This window comes from Marmota flaviventris, chromosome 13, assembly GCF_047511675.1.
Source record: "Marmota flaviventris isolate mMarFla1 chromosome 13, mMarFla1.hap1, whole genome shotgun sequence".
NCBI lineage: Eukaryota > Metazoa > Chordata > Mammalia > Rodentia > Sciuridae > Marmota > Marmota flaviventris.
Window position 1 is genome coordinate 59,695,508 of NC_092510.1, and position 20,458 is coordinate 59,715,965.

Below are 20,458 nucleotides of genomic sequence, written 5' to 3' on the forward strand. Positions count from 1 at the left end.
GGCATCTTGTACTCATGGATTGGAAAATTTAATATTGTTAAATATTCATACTACCCAAAGTGATTCATGGATCCAATCTAATCTGTACCCAAACTCTGAATTACTTATAAAAATAGAGAAAAAAATTCTAAAATTAATTTGAAATCACAAAAGACCCTAAATAATCAAAGTAACTTTGAATGAGAAAGAAAATATCTGGAGGAACCTACTTCCTGAATTCAAATCATATTTTAATGCTGCAGTAATCAAAACAATTTGTTACCGGCATAAAGGCAGATAGATGGAGCAATGGAAAGAAAAACAGAGCTCAGAAATAAACCCAGGCACTTATGATCAATTGATCTTCAACATGTATGCCAAGTATATACAATGGGAAAAGGAGAGTTTCTTCAACAATTAGTGTTGGCAGAACTGGTTCTCTATAAGAAAAAGAATGAATTCAATCCTTATCTTATGTGCATAACTCAGCTCAAAATGGGTTAAAGGCTTAACTATAAGACTTGACATGATAAAGCTTCTAGAGTAAAATAGCAGAAAAGCTTGGCATTGACCTTAGCAATGATTTCTTGGATATGACCCCAAAAGCAAAGGCAACCAAGCAAAATAGTAAATAAGGACTTCATCAAATTAAAAAGTTTCTGCATAGCACGGGAGACAATCAATGGAATGAAAAGACAGTGCATGGAATGAGAGAAAATATTTGTAACTCACAAATCTAAAGCATATAGAGCTCCTACAACTTAATAGCAATAAATAAATAAATAAATAAATAAATAATGCAATATAAGGGCTGGGGTTGTGGCTCAGTAGTAAAGTGCTCCTCTTGCTTGTGTGACACCCTGGGTTTGATCCTTGGCACCACATTAAAAAAAATAATAATAAGTGAAATAAAGGTATTGTTTCCAACTACAACTAAAAATATTTTTAAAATCTAATATAATAATAGACAAAAGATTAAAGTATTACAAAAGTAGACATGCAAATACCCAAAGCATATGAAAGATGCTCAACATTACCAACATCAGGGACAGGTAAACCAAAATAAAAAAGTATCATCTCATTCCTGTTAGTGTGGCTATTTAAAAAATAGACAAAAATATAACAACAGTTGACAAGGAAGAAGATAAAATGATATCCTCGTGTACTGTTGGTGGGAAGGTAATTAATGCAAAAACTATTAAGGAACCTCCAATCAAAAATAGAACTATAGGGGCTGGGGATGTGGCTCAAGCCATAGCGCACTTGCCTGGCATGCTTGCGGTGCTGGGTTCGATCCTTAGCAATACATACACATAGAGATGTTGTGTCTGCCGAAAACTAAAAAATAAATATAAAAAAATAAAGTTCTCTCTCTCTCGCTAAAAAAAATAAAATAAAATAAAAAATAGAACTATCTGTGATCCAGCTATCACACTTCTAAATATATATCAAAAAAATTGAAATCAGGGAATTGAAATACATCTGTACTTCCATTTTCATAAGAGTATTATTTGCACTAGCCAAAACAACCTAAATCCCACTGATGGATGAATGGGCAAAGAAAATGTAATATATACATGCAATGGGATAATATTCGTTTTTTACAAAATATTTATTTATTTTTTTAGTTGTAATTGTCAATACCGTTTGCCGCAGTCTGGCTGGGCACAATTCAGGAGCCACTTGTCAAAAGAAACGAACTTTATTTTTAGAACCACACACCACAAACAAAATAGCTCCTCAGGAAAACCTTCAGAGCCCAACTGCCACCACCAGCTTCCCACAAGCCTCTCCACCTCCCCCACTCCTCTTGCTCTTGAGGCCAATTGGCTGGGTCGCATGGGTGGAGCCAAAAAAGTCCCCCAATGAGCAGCTCCGAGGTCTGAAAGGGCAGGGAAACAGCCCAATGAGCATCACCGCAGAGGAGCCAATCAGTTGGCAGCTAGAAGTTGCTGGGGCGGCTGTGAGCCAATCATCAGCTGGCAGCTGGAAGTTTGCTGGCAGCTGGAAGTTTGCTGGGGCCCCTTCGGCTGTGGCTCTCAACAACCGTTATTTTATTTATTTATTTTTATGTGGTGCTGAGGATTGAACCCAGGGCCCGACACGTGCTAGGTGAGCATTCTACTGCTGAGCCCCAACTCCAGCCCCTTATATTCATTCTTAAAGAAAAAATCCTGCCACTTGTGACAAAATGGAAGAAACTGGACATCATGCTAAGTGGAATAAGCCAGACACAGAAAAGCAAATATTACTTAATCCCACTTAAAATGAGGAATCTGGAATAGTCAAACAAATAAAAGCAGATAATAGAATGGTAGCTTCCACTGATAGGAGAAGCCAAAACAAAGAAATTTTAATAAAAGGAATTTTAATCAAAGGTTACACAACTTCAGCTATGTAAGAAAAAAATCCTGGATCTACAACTGTACAGCATAATACTATATTTAACAATGCTATCTTGCATATGTAAATGCTTGCTAAGAGGGTAAATCTTATGGTGTTTTTATCACAAATAATAGTATTAACAAAGTGGGTAGTTGGAAATGTATGAGTTGATGGATATGTTTATAAAGTGGAGTGTAAATATGATTTCATGGGTATATATTTATCTCCAAATTAATCAAATCATGTATTTTAAATATGTACCACTTTTATACATCAACCATAATTCAATGATTCTAATAAAACATATGAGTTGATCAAAAATGGCATTAAATATAGCACATAATAATTTTAAAAATAACACTACATAGTGAAAATATCGACTAAATAGGGAAATATATAAGATTTTTACATTATTACTTAAATCTCTTTCAAGGATAATTGAGTCTTTTAACACAAAGTTTAGTCTTTTGGGTGTTGAATATTTTGTATTCCTATAACTTGAGTTTTCCTTTTGGAATTCAGTTAATTTACTTGAAAACTGTTTTATTCTCTTGGATCTTACAGTTAAAATTTCTTAGGCATCCCCAAAATTAATTATCCCTCTCTAACAAGGCAAGTCCCTCTGATTACACTACCAGTGCCCATGAATAATGAGAGAACCCAGATTGACTGGCAGGAACGGCACTGTGTGAGCCCCAGGAAACATTCTCTCCAATTGTTCTGGATATATTTTCCCTGGCCTCATACAGGTTCAATAGACTCATCCACTGGTCAGTACTATAGATCTAGAGATAGTCACCATCAAGGATTCAGCAAAGCAGAGTAGAATCTCTTTTTGTGCACATTTCCTCTCTATTTTTTTCCCACTGCCTAAATCTAGAGCCCTAATCTCCCACAGTTCTCAGTTCCACCTCCTCAATTCAGGTTTTCCTTCAAGCTTCACCTGGGATCTCCCCTCTGTGCAGCAGCCTGGAAATTTTCTCAAGGCATTCAGCTCATGCAATCCTAGAGCTCATCTCAGATATTTGACATATTGTAGGAATCTCTGTTCTTCATTCAAATCCAGACTTCTTTTGGATAAAATTTAGCATGTCAGAGGAACACTGGAAGGCATAGAAAAATCTCTGTTCCAGGATGTAGATTATACACCTACTTAGCGTCTTCTCCCTGTTTCTTTATACACACATCCCCAGAAAGAAGTAGCCAGTCAATAAGAACACATGGATTATCTGCAGGAGGAACATCAGCAGAGGGCAAAGGAGCTTTGTGGAAGAGATCTATGTTATTGTCCTCATTGCCTCATTTTTATTATTTTCTACAATGATCTCCAAACTAATGCTAGAATTGACATGAGGGATTCTCAAAGGAAACCCTGGACTACTGTCATTACTGTTTCTAAAGTCTATTGCCAGCTTGGTGTTGTTAAAAGAGCCTTTTATTTTGGTAACCTGAAGCCAGACACTTGGAAGTTTCTAGGGTAACTTAAAAGGATTTCAAGTTTCATTAATCTAAAAAAAAAAACTATAGAACACCCAACAATATCACCTAGTCCTTTGATGCTGTACATTAATCTGATTCAAATATTGCATAAGAAATTATATTTGTATAGCCTACCTAATCCTGAATGGGGAAGGCATATACTTTGTACATTAAAAGATGTATTCTCAGTTCCTGAAAATGTCAAAATACTGTGTGTTTTGCATCTTCTCTTCTGATACTGTTGCCAAAGAGCTGATTCCAACATGGTGTCCATTTGTGGCCCCAAGGAGCACCTGAAAGAACTTTATCTATTCATTATTACAGACATTCACATTTGCACTCCCTTTCCTCACAAATGTGAGCCTTGAAACTTGACAATCTTTTCTGCCTGCTTGCAATTTAATATCTTTGATTCCAGTTAAATCTGGGACCATGAGTATATCTCTTAAATTTATTTCTCTTGTTAATCAGATATGATAATCACTGCCCCCTGCATAAAATTATTAGGAACTTACAAGTAAGTAAAATACATCTGTCATATATAGGCTCGGTAATTTTACCACACACTCTAAACATTTTATTTACTATATTAATATTGTAGGCATCAAGCACTACTCCCTTGTAGTTAAAAGCTGAGCACTTTTAATATTCTCTTTACTGATGACCTCCAAAATACTCAGAAAAGTCTAAAGGATTCACCATCTTCCATGTTCAAGGAATCCTCTCCAGGAGCAAAGTCCTATGAATGACTGTACACACCTTTAGTCATCACCTTGGAGGTCCGTGTCATAAGAGCTGAAGAGCAGTCAGACTCTTTTCTCTTCCTCTTCTCCAGTTCCCTCCTCTGCTTCCTTTCCATGTTGCAGGGCAAATATTAATTTGTTCTTAATTCTGGCAGAAAACTAAGGTAATAATGTTTTGATTTCTAATATTCTCAAACTGATATTTCAAGTAAATAAAAAATATATAAATTCCCTAAGCATCGATGATGAATGAATTCCCAAAGAAGTCATTCTAAAAAAAAACCCACAAAAGCCCTGATTTATTATCCAGTACATTTTTCTCTACTAAAAACCCAATACATGGTATAAAACTAAACACAAAGGTCTTAAAAGACATTAAACAATACATTGTGGGATTTTCTTTAAAAATGATTTCATGCCCTACTTTAGGAAATAGAAAGACTTTTTTTTTTTTTTTTTGCAACTACTGGAGGAGGGGAGAAGGTATTAAAATACCATGTGTCTCATCAAATCGAAAAGAACTTTTTTTTCCGAATTTGGTGATACATGGTAGTAATTCACACCTTTCTCTCTCCTACCTTAAAACCCACAGCCCACATCTCCCAAAATATAACAAGTAGGACAGTTTCTGTGAAATATTTAATAAATTTTCTATACCTATATAAGATTACCCTTCAGGTTTTCATTTTTAGGGGAGAAGAGTTATCATGGTTTTCACATAAATGAGAGATAATGCACTCAGTGTTCTACACCATGCTGTTTTCATTTAATAGCAAAATGCCTCGGAGATAAATATGTACTTATTATGGAATTTTTACTAATTTTACTCCCCCCCTGCTCAGGAACAAATTGTATTATTCTGTGTTTTTGTCCTTTTATTAATATTTAAACTCTTTGGTTGCTATATCTTAATTAAAGTCAGTCCTCTGTAACTATGGGTTTAGCATTCAAGGATTTAACCAACCTGAGATCAAAAAATTAATTATGTCTATACTGAACATGTAGATATATTTTCTTGTTGTTATTCTCTAACCAGCACAGTATACAGCTATTTAAATAATATAAACACTGCATTAATTATTATAAGTATTATGGAGATGATTTAAAGACTATAGGTATATACACATAGGTTGTATGCAAGTATTCTTCCATTTTATACAAGAAATGTGAGCATCAGCAGAGATTTTAATATCTTCAGAAGTCCTGTACCTAATCCTCCTTGAGATTTGGAGGAAAGACTGAACTTACCAGGCATATCAGAAAGGAACGTCAGAGCTTCATCTGTGTCAAAGAAGAGGAAATTGAAAAGGTGTCATGGTAATAAAAGCTTATTTTATTGGTTTCTTATCTTAATTGATTCTGCATACTTTCAACAGTTCTAGATATTTTATACTTTCACTCAAAAGCCTCCATTGTTCCCAAATATTTATTTAGTCATATATAATTGTCTTAACTGATCACCTAGGACCATGCAATATCTGCAAAGCTTTATGTCCTAGTATTCCTCTACACATATCCCATGTTTTGTCTAAAGTGGCCTTACTGTTTAAAGAGGCCCCCACATTACTACCTCCTTGTTTTTGCTTAGTTTTACTCTGTTAGGAAGCCTTCTCCTTCCTCTAGTAGTAAAAATGTCACAGAACCTCTTTTCCCAAAACAGGGCACGAAATCATTTTAAAATAAAATCCTGTAACACATTGTTTACATGCCTTTTAAGACCTCAGTACTTCTCCTGTATTAGACATATCTGCATACCTAGTATCCCTTCTAGGGTGACTATTAATTACTAAAGAGCAGTGGCAATGTCTTTCTCTTCTGTGTATATCATGCAGTACTCAGTACAATATCTGAGGTAAGTTCTCAATAAATATTTGCTGATTTGAACTGAATTGAATTTGGTACATTTCTACCCCAGCATGGAAATAAGTTTCTGATTTATAATGAGGATTTGTGGTAAATATTTCAGCTAGACTTACTAGAATTTATCTATTCCATTAAATTAAAGGCAACTGTGCAGTCGCCAAATAGGTACTTAATATTTTTCTGTAAAGTAAACAGGTTTAAGTTTTCATTTAGTGATAAAGATCAAAAATAAAAAGGAAACTATCAGCAGTAATAGTTCCCATTACAGGGAATGAAAATATTTGGCTTTTAATAAGGTACAGACCAGAATGCAATGATAGAAAAAGTAATGAAAAATAGTAATCATTTTTCCCTAGATCTGATTGAAGTCATAAAAAAAGAAAAGGCTCTTGGGTGGCCATGTTGTCAAACAAGAGGAGAATAACAAAGCAAGTTAATCAAAAGAAATAAATTCAAATTTTATCTTCAAATAAACAATATAAGTTAAATTTCACACCTGATGAAAAAAAAAAGGCTATTTCTTAGGGCTGGGTTCTAAGCTTTTCAATGCCTTTGGTTTTCTTCCATCCAAAATAAAGTCGATGGATGAGTTCTTACTTGATATAATATCTCATTTTGGTCAAGATTATTTAACAAATTTCATCACTCTCATTGAAGTCCTGGAACTTGGCACATGGCTTTGACAAACTATCATTAGGAAGAACAGGGAATTTCTAACAGTTATTGGAGAATCACATCATAGGGAGAAGATGGTGAAAATGACTTCTCAATGCACTCATTTTTCATTTCCTCAGTATCACAACTTCTCCATCTGAGTTTCCAATATTTCCATTGTAAATGTATCAGATATCACATTTGTATAGTATGTATCAGATGATTTTCTTGTACTTACCAAAGGAAGGGTACAGAAATCAGAATATGAAAAATATGATTTTCAATTAGAAATGAAATTCAAATGGAAAAGGTATTTTTAATTATTAAGGAATTTTTGAAATCCTATCTAACTTGAAGATGGAAGCTATACTTTATCTAATGGTAATATAAGGGAGAAAAAAAGTAAAATATTGTATCCCAAAAATATAAATATACAATTTAGGAGGAAAGAATATTAAAGCAGGAAAGTTAAAAGAAGCCAATGGATCAATCATATGCTTAGAAAATAAATGTATTTTATGAGGTTTTTTCAATTTCTGAATTTAGATTCCAAGTTTGTTTGGCTTTTTGTTTGAGTTATAGCAAGCTAATTAAAGAGGAAAATAGAGCTATTTATTTACAAAGCTGATTATAGCCATAAGATTATTAAAAAAAAAATAGGAGATGAAGTTTTGGCATTACATTTGATGAAAAAAATCTGGTAGATTTGGATATGTTGATACAATAGTTTCCTGAATATTTTTTCTTATCATCAATTTTATAGTACATTTCATGGGTGTCCTATGAAATCCTAAGAAATTGTTATAAGAAACAACCCTTCCAAAACATTTTCAATAAAATAGTTAATAACTATTGAGTGTTTATTATGAGCCACATTCACTTCTAGGTACTAGGCATTTACTGTCTCATTTAATGTTCATAAGAAAATTGTTAGTGAAATCTACAGAGGAAGACTCTCAGATTTAGATTAAGTGAATTTTTCAAGGTCACACAAGTGCTAAAAGACCCACTTAGAATTCAAACCTAAGACTAGCAGACTGGAAGATGCATTCACCCATACACCTCAGAAACAAAATGAGTAGGGCTATTAAGCTATGAAGTGCTCACATGCTAGATACTTTTCTTATCAATGTGGGTGTAACAATTCGTCAGATGTCATAACAATCCATGAATAAGTAGCATTATCACCCTCCTCTAAAGAGGACTGTAACAAGGCATGAAGAGTTTAAACACTTGCTCAGTATCACACAGCTCATGAGTTCAGAGCAAGGGTTCAAGTCCTAAACTGCCTAGTCCACACACAATGCTACTTTTTGTATGAAAGTTTTAGATAGCTGGGCAGCAAGAAGCTTCAGCATGCATTTTTTTTTTTTGTACTGTATTGTTGATTACTTGCCCTATTGAGGTTTGGTTGAAATAGAAAGTTCAAATGAAAACAGGTAAGAGGCTTTGGGAGTTATCTAACCATGAGATTATAACTAGTTTCATAATTGTAGAAATTGAAAGGAAAAGAATGGATTTAAATCACAGTTTGCTGACTGGGGTTTTGAAGAATGAAAATGACCACAAGTCTCTAAGTCATGCAAAATGCTTGTGCTGTTGGCAGTGGATACTGGGAAGTGGAAAGTTTCTGAGAAAGTAAACAAGATGGTGATTAATGTTTGTATTTATTAGCTATTGTTTCTTTGCTTTATCATTATTTGAATTGATGGGAGGTTTTATGCAGAATTATATTCATTTATAAAAAGAATGCAAGTTGTGGAAGGAGCATTAGTAGTTCATTCTGATTCCATATCCTGACATTTAGTAAACTTTTGATATTGGAATCCACTTTACATACCTGTATCAGTCTTTTCAGTTACAGAAGGGCTATAAAGATCAAAATGGGTCATATATGGAATATTACTTTGTAACATATATAGGGATGAAAACTAAAATGATTATCATTATTTCTCTGTCTAGGGCTCTACTCATGGAAGAAAAACATCCCAGTTTTGTTATGCAAAAATATTATTCTTAAACAAATCAATCAAACTCTCTGTGCCTGTTCTGTAAAATGAACTGTTAGTAGTAACCAACTCATGAGAGTATATTGAAGATCATTACATGATGGATTCAAGATGCTCGTTAAAGTATATAGCACTTAGTAAGTCAAGAAATGAACCACAGAGTAAGTCAACACATGCCATTGCTATCATTAATACTAACATTATTTCTAACTTAATAACATTTATTATTTGGCCATCTAATGTTGCTATGGTCTATTAGGCCATATAAAATTTTTAACTTAATATGTACAAGAAGTAGTACCTCAATTTTTACAAGTATCCTAATATTTGTAGATATTCATGATAATCTCCTAAATAGAAAAGTTTATCACATAATTAATACTCTTGCTTATTTTCTAGTTGTGCAAATACAAAAAAAAAAATGGATGCTTTGCCTTATATGTGTACCTAAAATGTACTGTACTTATTTTTTATTGAACAATCATAATTATTTATCATCCAGTTGTTTAAAGTATTTCTCTTACTATATAGTAAAAGAAGAGTAGTTCTGCTGTGTCACAAATTTTATTTAAAAACACAATGACCTTTATAGTATTTTTTCCTTCATTTTCAATGAGTATGTTGAATAATCCAATAGGGAAGGCATTTTCCTTGACAGAAATTTATTATAGTAAAAAAAAAGTGCTGAGATTACAAAATGTTTTAAAATGTTACCATGTGAATATTATTTTAGTGCATATATTTCTACTGTAATGGCATTTGCCATCTGGCATTCTTGCAAATAAGTCTTCTTTCCTAACACACTGTACATCTTTCTGCCTGTCTTTCTCAGTTTGTGTCTATTCATAATTAATCTCTGGGTTCACGTAATAGGCCTCTCCTGCATGTTCTCTTAGCTAAGGAAACAAGTACTCAAGAGTGTAACACCATAGGCAGGGAACAAAGGATTCACATTCCACACTCTGTGTTAGAGAGTACTGATATGATTCTCAGGAGCCAAGCTTCTTAGCAACGAAAGGAAGGATTTACAGCCCTCCAGCTTTCTGAGCTACCAAAGCTCTTGAAGGCTTTCAAGAGCTGACCTTCTTAGCAAAGGGCTAGATTCTTTTAATGCACTCACTTTCAAAAGGTAGCATACCTGTTTTTCCAGTGTGATGTGGATGCTATTAAAAGGGAGTTTCCATGGATACGGACCTCAGTGGGAATGAAATAGGATTGTCCTCTTTTCAGACTCATTGTTGCTCCAAATATTCCTAAAACCTAGATCATGCCATCCTTTTATGCACCTTTCTTATGGCTAGCATCTTATTTATAAAGTATTGTCAATGATAAGATATCAATGCCTTTCTAAATGTGTAGGTTCAAACTCAAAGGTATTTGTGTGAGAGGCTGTAAGATGAACATGGAAAAATGGTCAGTTAATTAGAGTTCATTGAGTGTGAGCTTTATTAAGGCTCATTCATGTATGGCTTTAGAGAACACACATTAATAAGAGAAACCATCCATTTCTTTGAAATAACACAGAATTTGTCAAATTTAGATCCTTCTTTAATAATGTGAAGTTTAGTTTATATCAAAATAACATCACAGGGGCTGGTGTTGTGACTCCGAGGTTCGATCCTCAGAACCACATAAAAATAAAGATATTATATTCACCTATAACTAAAAAATACATGTTTAAAAAAATAATACTATAAAGTCTCCCCTTCATTTTCTCTCTTGTATTTTTAGTCATTTAATTCTAAGAATATATATGCCCTATAATTACATATTTATGGAATATGATCATCAAAATACATTAAATTCTCTTTACCAAGACCTACCTGAATGTCAAATGTAAAAGAATCAGCTCATTTGTTGAGTCTATTATCTGCCCAGCAATAGGCTTGTCTCTGGAACTGCTGTATGAAGGGGACATCTATGTTCTGGAGAGCTGATGAGACAGTCACACCACCCAGTCTTCATTGAGATATAAGACCTTGCCAGGAAATTTTTCAAGCCTTGAGAAAATAGTTACAGAATATCTGAGATATTTGCCATAAATCAGTGGTGCAAGAACCCCTCGCCTGGTAGAAGAGAAAGAAGTATACAAAATAAAGTTAGAATTTTCAAAGTGAGCAACTGAGCTAACTTTTTGGTATCAGAATAACTCTTCACCTTGACAAATTTTACGAATTCAGGTCAGCAGCATCAATGATTTAACAACCCATCAGAGCATAAGAGGAAAATCAGTGTTGTCTCAAAGATACAGCTGATCAAATTGACTGAAAATTCAGCTAACTTTACTGGATATTAAGGAATTTTAATACAGGTAATGAGTTCTTGATTCCCTTACATTGATTCCTGGTCAGATAAATACAGAAAAAAAACCACATTTTTTTCATGATAATTATGTTATTTTAGTTATTAATACTCAGAAATAAATCACTTATGGAAAATTCAAAATCAATTTGTGGAATAAAAAAACTTTACTTTTTAATGGCTAAAAAGCTTAACTTTTTCATGTATCAGATCCCTTTATTTCACTTGGTGCTCGATTCTCAGCACCACATAAAAATCAAGAAATTAAAATATCACTAATTTTTGTAAGAAAAATCAAGGAATTAAAATATCACTAATTTTCTGTATTAATGTCTATAGGTGAAATCATGTCCCTAGAAATGCATGTCTAACTTCTAAGGAGTGACCTAACAACTCTGTGGCATCTCATTAATTTGTGAATTGCAATCTATCAATCTAACAAACATCAATAATTTCCACAAGAAATTTATCTGTTTCTGTTTGTTTTGTTGTGTTTTTGTTTTTGTTTTTGTCTTGGTAATGTAAAGATGAGAACTCAAAGTGAAGACCTATTGTTATTCTGAAAATCCAAAGTTTAATATTAACTCTCAAATCATAAGTTAAAACAATGAACAAATTAAGAGAAGAAAATGACTTGCTTTAAAGGGCACTATTTATCATATATTCAGATGTCCTTTGAGCAGTGCTTTTTCATGAAAAGTTGCACTTGAATAACCTCACTTAAACTTTAAATTGTTTTCCATTTAATTATGAAAAAACCACCAACAAATAATCATTTTTGTCAAAAAATAAAACTGGAGGAAAGTTATTTCAGGTTCTAACCTTTATTTCATTAAATTATTATTAAGAAGTCAATTTCCAAATAACTTTAAAAGAAACACATTTAACATATGCTTTATTAAGTGCTATTTGTGCTTCTTTAGAAAAGAAATTCAAAAAGATTAATTATTCTCTTAACTCTCTATGGTCATTTCAGCTAAAAACTTTGAAGGATGGGAATGGTAGAAAAAAACTTTCACAAAAATTCATAAACCCTTCAAGTACCACAAATAGGTTTTAGGGAGAATGAACAATTTATTAGATTTATTGCTTGTACTTGATCACATAACGGAAGTTATAAGGTATTCTACAAAAGAAGATAAAATTGAAGGTTGTTGGTGGAAACCGTTATTGTAAAATAGCCAAACGAGAGATGTGACCCAGGACGAAAGAAGATGTTATTTTATCTTTTCTGTCACCTGTATGTGTCTCTCCCTTGAGTCATCTCTGAGTGTTTTCCATTGTTTTATTTCTTATCCTTGTTGTGAAAGAAGTCTTCTTGTTTAGTAAGCAGAATTAAGGTAGTTGAAGTTTATAGAGTCAATGGCTGACAAACAGTAAGGTCAATGTCCATCCCATCCTGGAAAAATTGAGGTTAGAGCAGGTGAAATTATCATTCTGTTTTGTTTTTATGGCTCTAATGGAATGCCAGAGAGTCCCTGACCTCTGCTGCCAGTCATGTCTTACTCTAATAGCAACGTGTAACCTTTGACACTCATTTAAAACAGGAAATAAGGCAAAGAATGGGTCAATATGCATGTTTGGCCAAAGAAAGTCTTTGAAATAAATTCCAAAGGGCTTTCAAGAAAATCATAACCCTTATTCATTTGGCACATAAGCATTAAAGTTATGGTCAGTAAACACACACACACACACACACACACACACAAAATAACCTGTACCATTTATTTTCTTTCTGACCTGAAGACCTATCTACTAAGTTATCCTACAACATAACCATCCACACGTACACATTGTGATTACTGAGAGTATGGGACACTGCTGCTAACTGGCTGGAAAATACAGGAGAGATGCTTTGGGCATAGAAGGTTGTTGACCTATACACCCAAATATTTTTTTTAAAATTTAATGTGAGTTTATTTATTTTCAAAGAATGAGAGAGGGTTTTGTTTTGTTTTTCCCTTTTTTATATGGAGCAATAGCACAATTTTTGAGAAGAGTTAAACATGTGAATGGAGAATGCAAGTGCTGGTGATCGACTGGATACTTGATCACAATAGTGACAACAGGTGCACCACAAGGGGGAAATGTTCCTCATGTACATTCAAATAAAATATCAGGTTTCATCCAGAAAATGATGAAAAAATGTGCAGAAAGTTTCCATGAGGAAGAAAGCTATAGCAGAAATACAATCTAAGGCTTAGTTAGGACTAGCTGCAAATCTTAATTCTATTACTAGAATTATGTACAAGAAGAGATTAATGATTTTGATTAATTATTTTCAATGAATTTGGATAATACTATATATCTTTTAGTATTTTTCTTTTTATATTACTTTTGATTAAATGATATAGTTGTCATTTAATTATTGAGCAACTAGCATAGAGCAGACATTAACTAAATAATTCTTCCCTTCTCATTAACTGATTATATATCTATCTTTATTGGAAAAAAATTAATTTCATTTAATGTGGTGTTATTTATTGAAGTTCCAGAAATAGAACCATCAAGTAGGATATTATATAAAGTAGTACTACGTCTTAATTTGGAATAAAAAGTTTAGACTGATTCTGGCATACACAGAACACATAGACACATACAACACACATACGAAAACACACCTGCACTTTGGAAGATATCTGTAAAAAAAATGTAAACTATGTAGGACAGAAGTCTTGTAAATAGGTAGTGAGCATATGATATCCTTTTATTATTTTTAACTTTTTAAATTATGCATTTACTGATGTTGTAATAATAACATAAAAGATATTAATGTTTATAAACTGCCTACTTTGTTCTTTAAAATTTTTACATTATTGATAATCATTCTTATATAACTTCTTCATTAAAAATACTATAATATACTATAATATCATATTGGTACCATTTCTTGTCTCTCACACTCATAGATACATTAATTCCTGTAATGTATATTAATTGATGGCAAATGCTTCTGGTCTGCATGCCGGATGATGCTAGTCTCACTTCTTATATTAAAATAAAACTTAACTGTTATTTATTGATTTAAAACAATGAATAAGATATTGGACTCTGCTAGTATTTTACTTATACTTTACAGTGATCTGTGGAAAAATAAGATTGTATTTAATTTTCTTTTTAGTGTAGTATTTATGAAGATTTGTTATAAATGCTCCACTTGGTTTGTATGAAGAATAAAGATGCTTTGAAACACTGTAAGTAACATAGTAATTACTTATTTTTAAGAGTTTTGTAGCATTCAATTATGGATACATGTTGAATCCTGGGAGGACTGCTCTTTGGTAATTTTCTTTATTGTGTCAATAAAATGAAACTTCCCATTTATTCTGTGATCAGTTTTGGTAAAGTATGTTTTACTGAAAAAAAAATCATGCAATTGACTGCATAGAGTTTTGAAAAACACCTCATGTTTTGACTGTTATTTCCTGCTTGCTCCTGATTATTATGTATTTATTTCTTCTCCATTATTTGCTTAAGTTATTCTTTTTTAAATTTATATATGATAGCGGAATGCACTAAAATTCTTACTACACATATAGAGCATAATTTTTCATATCTCTGGTTCTATACAAAGTATATTCACACCAACTCATGTCTTAGTTATCCTATTTGTCTCTTTGTCAACAAAATTACTCTTACTAGTTTTAGTGTTTTCTACCTTGAGTTCTACTTTAATATTTTTAATAATTTACTAATTATTTGCAGTTTTTAGAGCACAAAGTTCATTGTACATACAAAAGTTGCTCTACTTTATTACATACATTGTTGAGGTCTTGAATATTCTTGCTTTTCTGACTATTTGATCTGGCTTTGGCAGAGACAGTATACTAAAGTCTCCTATTATTTTTGTGTATCTGACCATTTTGTCTCAAATCTCTTGTACTTTCTGCTTTATGACAGCTCCTGCTTTGCTATTTAGTAGATAAATATTCATAACTGTCATGTCATCATTGTAAGGCACACACTTTAGATTTATAAACTTCTTTCCTTTGCTTGTTTAACACTTCTGTGGCTGCATTCTACCCTGTTGTAACCAATTTTATATCCTTCCTGCTTTTTGGCATGTCTGTTATATTTTTGACCTTGAGCTTTTCTGAATGCTTTTGCTTACACTTGTCTCTTGTATACAACAGAGACCAAGATTTTGCTTTGTGAGCAACCTGAAGATTTTTTGTCTTTTAATAAGCAACTTAATTTCATTTCCAAATTTTGATATGACAATTTTTGTCAGTTCTGACATGTTACTGTGTTACGTGTTTACTGCTTTAGATATCTTTCATTATGAGATAGTTTTCAATACTCTCATTTTTCCTTTGATTTTCTAATTCATAGGATATTATTTTAGTGTATCAAATTGTTAATCTTTATATTAATACCATCCCATGATACTCTCAGCTCTTTATTTTTTGATTGCATATTTTTCCCAAAACTGATAAATAATAAAATTATAATGTATCATTTTCCTCTCCCTCTTGCAAACCTCTCCTTCTCAACTATAAAGTTACAATGAGATTATCTTTTGGGATCCTTTGTTACTGTAGTTAAACAGCACATCCTGAATAAATGTTTTTGGCTTGTCACTGACAGTATTCTCTCTTTCCTTATATATATATACAATAATTTCACCAGAAACTAGCTTGATATTGATGATTCTGGATCAATTCTCTTTTGTGAAGAATGTGCCCTTTAATAGTTAGATGCATGTTTTCTTTTATTTCAAGATCATTTTCCTAATTATAACTTAAAATATTTGCTTTGTTCCATTGTTCTGTTATTTCTTTTTGGATTCCAGTTGTATATTTATTGGATCACCTTTGTATACTTAATATTTCTCCCTTTGTTTTATAGTCCATTTATACCTTCCTTTATTGCAGTTTTATTTTCTTACCTGCTGGCATTTTGATCTGACATTTTGCTATTTAGTGATTATTTCAGAATGACTGATTTTTTTCTATATGATTATTAATTCATACCCATTTTTGTTTAGACTTAATTGTCTTAACCATTTTTTTCTTAGAGTTTTCAGATTCTTGATATTATTTTATGGTTATAAATATAACATGAGAATGTCTTTTTATTCATAATTTTAATTTTTAAATTTTGAGACATGGTCTTGCTAAGTTTCCCAGGCTGGCCTCAAATTTCTGATCCTCCTACCTCAGCTACCACAGTTGCTGGCATTAGAGGCATGTGCCACAGTACCTGGAATGAGAATGTCATTTAAATTCACATTGGAATGATGTTTCATAGTATTATCAGATCAATTAAGTATATTTTTCTCATGAATTTTCTTCTTGTTGCTGAGATTTTCTGATCTTTACCCCTTTAGGGGAAGGGAACAGTACCAGGGATTGAACTCAGGGGGCACTCAACCACTGAGCCACATCTCCAGCCCTGTTTTGCAATTTTTCAAATTTAGAGACAGAGTCTCACTGAGTTGCTTAACACCTTGCCATTACTGAGGTTGGCTTTGAACTCATGATCTTCCTGTCTCAGCCTCCTGACCTGCTGGGATTATAGGTGTGCACTACCGTGCCCAGCCTTTACACTCTTTTTTAATGTAATTATTTTACTCTGTTGTTGCATTATCATTATAATTATTAATGTATTTATTATTGCTAATTAAATGAACTTGGTTTTCTTGGTCCAATTATTAGCAGGAAGGTCCTATGAAGGGTTAAATTTGGGTAAGATAGATTTTCTGTTTTCCCAACTTTGTAATGTTTCACTGACTGAAAATTCCTCTCACATGTGACAATATTACCTTGAATATTCAGTTCCTTTTCCTTTATCTTTCTCTCTGCTTCAACTATTCCTAGATCACTTCAGAAACTTGATTCCAAAAAAATATGGAAGACTGGCTGAAATGTTTATTTCTCCAAGAACAAAAATAAAAATATGTCTTTAAAATTATAAGGATTATAAATGAAGCCATAGTAAACTTGTTACCAAAGTTGATCTCATCACCTCTTCACTAAATTTGTAAATAATAAGGCAGTACCCCTCCTCGTTACAAACTGGTGAATATAAAATGGAGGATACTCCATATTGCATAACTATAGGAAGTGATACAGCACAGAATCCATGAATAACTGAGGATGGGAATGAGGGTCTTAGTCATAGAAAGTGAAGTACCCTTTGATAGCATGGGAGCTTTGACTCATTAAGAGTGGGCACAGCCACAACTCAGCATTTTACGTGTCTGCAAATCCTCCCTCTCCATTTATTTTATGCTCTTCATTGAGTCTGAGGGTTCAAAGGTAATGGAAAATGTTCTTGGATGTTCTTGGACCTCTCCTGTATAGATTCTGCATACTTTCTTCCTTTTTACAGAACATAAAAAATTTTGCCACTATTTGCCATCTCCACTATTTTTCTTAGTGGGTGATGTACATGCCTAATAAAATTAGGATAGATTTTATTTGCTCCTTCAGCACATTTACTGAAATTGGAAAAATACAGAGATTAGCATGTCCCCTATGCAAGGATGACACACACATTTGTGAAGCATTCCATATTTATTATAATGCATCAATAAAAAGTTAAAAACCATAAAAACATTATAATTCATCTTTAAATAAAAAAGAACATAAACTGTTCGTTTTGCAACCTCCTTGATATTGAAGGCTTCTATATTTTGATTCAAAGTGTTATCAACCAGACAGAATCAGAGAATGAAAATAAGCATAAGACTGACCCAATTTGGAAGCAATATTTTAGTAAATGCACTGCTATTAAAGATTAGCAGTTTCTGGGCCAGGGCTGTAGCTTAGTGGTAGAGCACTTGCCTCTTATGTGTGAGGCACTGGATTTGATCCTCAACACCACATAAAAATATTGTGTGTCTATCTACAACTAAAAAAAATAAAAACAAAAAAAAATTTAAAATTAATAAAAGATCAGCAGTTTCCCTTCCTCTAGCTAACTATTAAGAAAAAAAGATTCATTAATATATCAGGGCAGGTATATTTCAAGAGAATAAATAAACTTTACAACAGTGAATTTAAATTAATGTTTTTAAAGGAATTACAATATTAGAAAAGGTAGGTATATGTGATGATATTATCTTTCTGAAATTTAGCCTCACTACATTAAACAATGATTATAATTACACAAGTTACCCCCTGGAAAAGAAAACAAGAGAAGCAGAAGGAGCTTAATATACCTAAGTTTAGCACAGTGCCTTATAGAATTGTACGGCATGGAAACTTCAGTGGATAGAGACCCACAGAATAATAACAGCTTTTTCCAAAGAAACATACTAACAAATATTTTGCATGACACTTATAATCTGAGTCAATCTGCTGAAATCTTCTTTTAACTAGATGAGGTGAACCCTGAGCAATGAATTTCATAATTTTGAACAAACACTCTTTGGTATAAAAAGTGTGGATGGTTTTTAACTTCAATATAAAAATACATAAGTTAAAATTGGAAATTTAATTATTTTAATTTAAGGACTCCTTCTAAGAAGATATTAGTTCATTCTGCAGGGCTTGCTATTTATCTCTTAGCAAAACAACAAGTGATAAATGCAAAATAGTAGATAGGGTATTCCTAAGAGTATCTAAGCACACAACTAGCTCTTAGTGATGGGAAATTCAGGTCAAAGTCTCACTTATTTCTAGAATCTTAAAGCTAAACAAAGCATATAATCACCAAATCCCACTCTCTTAGTTTACAAATGGAAAAATTAAACTCACAAAGTTGAAGTAAAATGCTCACTGTCATACAAGGAGATGGTAACTGATCTATCTATACCTGAAATTCAGTTCTGAGGCTTTTTCTATAAAATTGTAAACTTGTGCACTTCTCCATTACTTTATAGGCTTCAAAAATTCTACCATATAATCTACTCTGAAGTGAAACAATTCAAAATCTTGAGGCTGGCAAAGAACCTATAAGAACATTTAATCCCATCTAATCACTGTACACTATGTGAATGATAACTCTCACTTTCAACAAAATTTGTTTATATAAAAATCAAAAATAATTTATACAGATGCATTTGTTGTTGAAAAGTAAATATTATACATAAATATTGTAAAGACACACTTCAGATGGAAGAAGAAACTTCAAAAAGTCATGATATAGCATGAAATAATTTAGTAATAAACATACATTAAATGATGTTTCAAAAACCAGAAGCAATACTCACTGTCACAACCATTGTAAAGAAATTTTCATCAAACCCATACTTAATTTATATATATTCAGTTGCACACAGTCAGCAATAAATGTGTAATCTTCTTACTTACTAAGTTAAACTGTATGAAACTGGCATTTTTAATTGAAAACCTACCAAACATATGAGAAACTTTATATCATTGATCCCACATGCTTCTGAGTGATTGCAGAATGGGAGATATTAATCCTGATCTCCTCTCCTGCATGCATTTTGTAACATGAGTATTTTCCTAGGTAGAATGTGACTCTATTTAAATGTATTTTTCATTTTTACCAGGGAAGTCTTTAAATACAATGCAATAGCATTGGACATAACATAAATTCATGTGCAATGCCTTTTTGAGAAGGAGCATTTAAAAGGCATTATTAAGGCTAATTTTGATTATACATGTTTATTACATTTAAATTTATGACTTAAATATATAAATTTGAATAAGGTACACATTGATTTATCTGTGAGTAAATTGAAGCCATAGCTAATTTTTGCCATTAACTTTTCATATGATTTACATTTTTTTTTTCTTTTTTAGCATCTACAAGACATTGATACACTAGTAACCTGAAAACTATCTGGACTATCTCCATGTTACACCAAGAATCTTGGAGAACATTTTTTTTTTAAATCACAGCTATTGATTGAATATCATACAACTTCCAATAATGATATTGCTATTGGAAGTCATCTCTTGAATTTCATCCTCCTGCAGTTTCTTCCCCTTGTCACTAGAGTACACTTTCACTTCCAATGAATGGTTTCTTTGTTCTTCTCTGATCTTTAGTTTTATCTTGTATTAAGACCATCCTTCAGCCTGAGAAGTGCCTGTCAATGGCTATACACAGAAATTCTTCCTCTTCCTT

General features: G+C 32.5%; 1 long non-coding RNA gene and 1 pseudogene across 3 annotated transcripts in view; one reads left to right on the forward strand and one right to left on the reverse strand.

Annotated features, from left to right (window-relative positions):
- LOC139701573 (uncharacterized) overlaps nt 1–20,458 on the reverse strand; it is a 93,295-nt gene that overhangs the window by 4,228 nt on the left and 68,609 nt on the right. Inside the window, exons 3-7 of one of the 3 annotated variants that reach the window (XR_011704118.1) lie at nt 12,652–12,812; nt 10,936–11,178; nt 5,835–5,867; nt 4,603–4,745; nt 3,979–4,145 (exon numbers count right to left, since the gene is read on the reverse strand). This is a non-coding gene — a long non-coding RNA (uncharacterized lncRNA). The remainder of the gene's footprint in view (nt 1–3,978; nt 4,146–4,602; nt 4,746–5,834; nt 5,868–10,935; nt 11,179–12,651; nt 12,813–20,458) is intronic. The other 2 variants (XR_011704119.1, XR_011704121.1) reach the window with 2 other exon arrangements.
- LOC114089319 (U6 spliceosomal RNA) lies at nt 17,836–17,935 on the forward strand (annotated as a pseudogene).